At 52.7% G+C, this 4,991-nt stretch overlaps 1 protein-coding gene across 1 annotated transcript in view; it reads left to right on the forward strand.

The window, feature by feature from the left end:
• Positions 1-4,991, forward strand: part of THBD (thrombomodulin) — a 15,422-nt gene that overhangs the window by 6,723 nt on the left and 3,708 nt on the right. The window lies entirely within an intron of this gene.

Here is a 4,991-nt window from a genome sequence, read left to right on the forward strand (position 1 = left end):
AGTGAAAAAGGGGGATGTGGAGTGTATGAATGAAGGTGGGGAAGGGGTGGGCCACACAGGCACAAGTGGGTAAGACCTTGACTGGATGGAGAGTGAGAAACAAGCCAGATCTGTGAACAGACCTAGAAGGAATCCCAAGTTTTCTCCCACTTCACTCCCCCTCCCCCCCTATAACAAGGAATCAGGAGGTTTCTCCAACCCCACCCTGCTTTGGAAAGTGCTCCTGTTTATCTCTCTGAAGAAGGGGAAGACCAGGCCCCCTTTCCTTTCTACCTCCGCATCAACAGCCCTCCTTCTCCTTCACCTAGATCCTCCTCCACAGCACCCTGCCAGTGGCCCAGCTCCTCGATTTGAGAATCATGCCACTTACTGGATTGGAGGCTGGGGAGTCAATAGGAAAAGAAGGGGGGAGAAGCAGGGTGCAGAAGAGATTCATAGACCCTCACTGGCTAGAGCTGCACAAAACAGTGCTCTGAAACTAAAAGGAATGTGTGAGGGAATTTCCACTCTTATCCATTCAGGAAAATCAATTTTACCCAGGAAGCAACAAGGGGAGATATATGTTCTCCTCCCAGAGGAATTCCTGGCTTACAGAAGATAGTATTTCAGTAGCAGGGGTCATCTTGACCAAGCACAGGGCTAAGGGTAAACCACATGCCTGGGGTTTATGCCAAGTTCTGCCACAGACTTGCTAAATGACCTTTGGTGAGTCACTTCACTTCTCTACACCCTGCTCACCCTGTCTATACCAGTGGGAAAAGCGGGAATGGCTTTGTAAATCCTTTGAGATCTACGAGTGTGAGGCCCCACAGTTTCAGTGTTGTCACTGTGGTGCTACTGCCTGCAGTGCTGGCCAGCTTATCAAGTATGGGAAAGGCCAAGACCATTGGGAAGATGTACCCTGTGCGTTAGAGTAGAAACTAGCTTGCTGTGGGCCCACACTGTGCATGCAAGATGCTGACCTGACAGTCTTTTTCATACTGTTTAGCCTCTTATAATTTATATATAGCACAGTGACAATGAAGGCAAGCTCCACAAAAGTATTTAGGCCCCTTATCTCCTACACTGATTGAATGGGTGTTAGGCACCCAAATAGGAGTTAGACATCTAAATACGCTTGTTTGCCCCCTAGCTTTTATGCAGTGGTTTTCATCCAGGCATCTTAAATCTCTTCAAAAGGACGGCACCATCATCATCCCTCTTTTACACATAGGGTGCTGACAGAACTGACATTTGTCACATGATTGACCCCTTGAAAGCACTCTACAGTCAGGCCCCCGATGGAAGTGCATGGCTGCGGAGAGCTTTAGACGTACCCGACTGCATGATAAATTAATCCTCATGTAATGAAGGGTGCGTTCATTAACTTCTGTCTGATTGGGGCTGGGGTGCCCAGTGCTGTCTGCAGGATGGGAGGGGAGAGAAGGGAAGGGAGGGAGTTCTGGGCTGGGGTTTACTCAGCCTGCACTGGAGGGGTGGGATGGGTGGATTGGAGCGTCCCCACCCCAAGGAAGAGGGTTCCAATCCACCCACCCTCCTCCAGCACAGGCTGGGCAAAACAGTAACTACAATGATTAGCAGGAGCAGATGTGCCATAATATACAGAAGGCATGGTAAGTATGCACCTGTATACCTCCATATACCTTCAGACTGACATTTAACACTGAAAAATGCAAGGTTCTCCACCTTGGAAAGAAAAACCTCAGCAGCAGCATCATTTATAGGCTTGGCAGTGCTATGCTGGCTAGCACTATGGAAGAAAGAGACGTGGAGGTCATCATTGACCACAAGATGAACATGAGCCTTCAATGCGATGCTGTGGCTCGTAAAGGGACCAAAACGCTGGCTTGCATCCATAGATGCTTCTCAAGCAAATCCCGGGACATCATTCTCCCCCTGTACTTGGCCTTGGTGAGGCCGCAGCTGGAGTACTGCGTCCAGTTTTGGGCTCCACAATTCAAAAAGGATGTGGAGAAACTGGAGAGAGTGCAGAGAAGAGCCACGTGCATGATCAGAGGTCAGGAAAACAGACCTTACGACGACAGGCTGAGCGCCACGGGGCTCCTTAGCCTGGAAAAGCGCAAGCTCAGGGGTGATCTGATGGCCACCTATAAGCTTATCAGGGGTGACCACCAGGATCTGGGGGAACGTTTGTTCACCAGAGCGCCCCAAGGGATGACGAGGTCGAACAGTCACAAAGTACTGCGAGACCGTTTCAGGCTGGACATAAGGAAGAATTTCTTTACTGTCCGAGCCCCCAAGGTCTGGAACAGCCTGCCATCGGAGGTGGTTCAAGCACGTACATTGAACACCTTCAAGAGCAAATTGGATGCTTATCTTGCTGGGATCCTATGACCCCAGCTGACTTCCTGCCCTTTGGGCGGGGGGCTGGACTCGAAGATCTTCTGAGGTCCCTTCCAGCCCTAATGTCTATGAAATCTATTAAATCAATGTTTACAATACATGGAAAGGCAGAACCATACTTCAGTAGGAACAGGGAGCTCTAGTGGTTTGGAGTCCTGGGATAGAAGCAGCAATGGCAACACACTGAATTATTTAAGATTAATTCCTGTTTTGCTGTAATTTGGCCGTAGGGTCTGGTCTCTTTTCAAGCAGCCTCCATTGTCACATTCAAAGGGAAGTTTTGCTTAAAATGCCTTTGGATATCCCAGCCCATAGTTTGTAATGGAGCTTCTTGTAGCTTATTCCCAGGAAGCTTACTGGCCTGGCATGTTTCCAGCTCCCTTGTGACCTTGTGGCTTGAAAAGCAAGTTTAATAGTTCAGTGTCCAGCTTCTCACCTCTCACCCTTTCCCCACTCCACCGTGACTCACTGTGGACAACCTGGCCCACAAGGAGGGGTGCTTGTGATCTTCCAGATGCAGCTGCCAGGCTGAGATGCCCCCGTCCCCGGAACACCACCCTCTGCAGAGCTGACGCATGCGGCTCCAGCCAGGCAGTTAGGATGTGACCTTTTCCTCTTGACAGGGACAGGGCGTTGTGGAGTCCCAGTGCTTAATCAGAGCTCCCAAAGCAGCATCTTATTTCATCTCGTAGAAAGCGTAGAGGTCCCCTGGAAGCCCAGATCCTGGGCTGGAACAGGAAAAGCAGGGAGCGGGGAGGGATGTGAAACAGAACCCCAGCCCGTCTGCCTGTGCAGGCACTCAGATCCACAGCTTATCTGCCTCCTCCAAGTGTTTGGCCTTGTAGCTTAACATCAGGGTAAGAATTCAGAAGAGCACAGCAGGGAGCTCTGAGGGAAGTTTATGCAGAGGCTTTGTGCCTGTGGGAAATCTTACTGGAAATTTCCAAGTAGAAAAGTCCAGATCTGAGGGGGGTTGGGTGATGATGATGATAATAATAATGAATGTTTGGAGATCAGTTTAGCTTATAAGGTGTGCCTCTACCTTGCCTTCTGCCTGGTTTCAGGCTAACTTGGATAACTACACGGAAGCAACACAGAAGTAAAGTGTCAAATCAAAGGCTAAGTATCTCATGTTCAGCATCCCAGTGACACTGCTGGTGTTGATCATGATCAATCAGCATTGAGTTTGGGGGGTAGGGGGAGCCAGTTTGGCTTGTTTCTTTGCTGGCTGGCTTTTCCAGGGATAGGCTGGGAAGAGAGCAGGCAAGCAGGGAGAAAGAAAACCCTTTTAATTCATGAACAGGTTGTTTCTATCCCAGTCCCCTTGACTCAGTTTTTTTCCTGACTACAAGTTTTGACAAGACCAGTCTACATACAGGCTGATGTGGAACACACTCACAGGGTCCCACTTGCTGTGGGTGGCGGCAAGGAGATGGGGTCACTGTACGATTCCTCCCTGTGGATCTTCTTCCAGCCAAATCAGCCTCTGGCTCTGCAGCAGCTCAGCGCCCCCCTCTGGAAAAAGCACGGGCACAAGTGACATTTCCAGAGCCTACCGGGCTCATCCCCATTTTCCCCTATTCATTTGCTTTGCTTACCAGACTGGGGGCAGAGGTTCTCCCATCATCTAAACAAACCTTGCCAAGTTATTTCACAGCCGATACACAACACCTGCTGTGCAGAGCTGGCAAGGGTGCTCATGGGCCTGTTTTGACCCTGGGGGGGGGGGCGGGCGGGGGAAATGACTGTGACTCCTTAGAAATGGCTTGGTGGTTTCCCTTTGCTATTCTCTGCCTATGAATAGCATGGGGAGGGGGGCATGGGGACGGGGACAGGGAGGCATAACACACAAACATTTCTGGACAGTTCCCTTTTGCAAAGGGCAGTTTCTAAATATACACCCACTGAATGTGAGGAGTCCCACAGGAACACTGTGCGGGGTGGGGGGATAAAAAATTCGTAATGTGCCCAGCTGAGACCCACAGAAGTGTGTGTGTGTGTGTGGGGGGGGCAGATGGGCTTCCCAAATGGGGTGCCCTCAAGCCAGCTGCCCCCCTGCTCACCTCTGGCCTGTTGGGAGTACAGCTCCCCCCCTCCAGAACAGCTCTGAGCCCTGCCACTGCTTCTGAGGGGGCTCCAGGGCTTCCATCGGGGCCGGGGGATTTTCAGTAGGGCTTGAGGGCTTCAGTGGGGCTCCAGGATTTTCCCGAGGGGGTGAGGGCTTCCAGTGGGGCTCGGAGGCTTCCAGTGAGGTTGGGGGATTTTCACTAGGGTGTGGGGGCTCCCAGTGGGGATTTTCTACGGGGCTCCAGGGCTTCCAGTGGGCTCGGAGGCTCGCACTGCGGCTCGGGGGTTGCCAGTGGGGCGTGGGGGGGAGGGTGTGACAGCCCTGGGGACCCTCGGGCGTGTCCCGCGGAGTCAGCGCCGGCGGCCCCTTCCCCTCGAGCATCTCCCTTTCCTCTGCGGCCCCCGCCCGCCTTTCCTCCTCCCCGCCCGGGGGGAGCCGGGCCCGGGGGGTGTGTGGCTGCGAGGGCGGGCAGCCGCGGCCCTTCCTTCCGCCCTCCCTCCCTCTCCGGGAGCCCTTATAAAGGCTGGGGCGCGGGGCGCGGTTGCCCGCGGCCGTCCGG

This window comes from Gavialis gangeticus, unplaced genomic scaffold (genome assembly GCF_001723915.1).
Source record: "Gavialis gangeticus isolate Ggan-Ray unplaced genomic scaffold, GavGan_comp1, whole genome shotgun sequence".
Lineage (NCBI taxonomy): Eukaryota > Metazoa > Chordata > Crocodylia > Gavialidae > Gavialis > Gavialis gangeticus.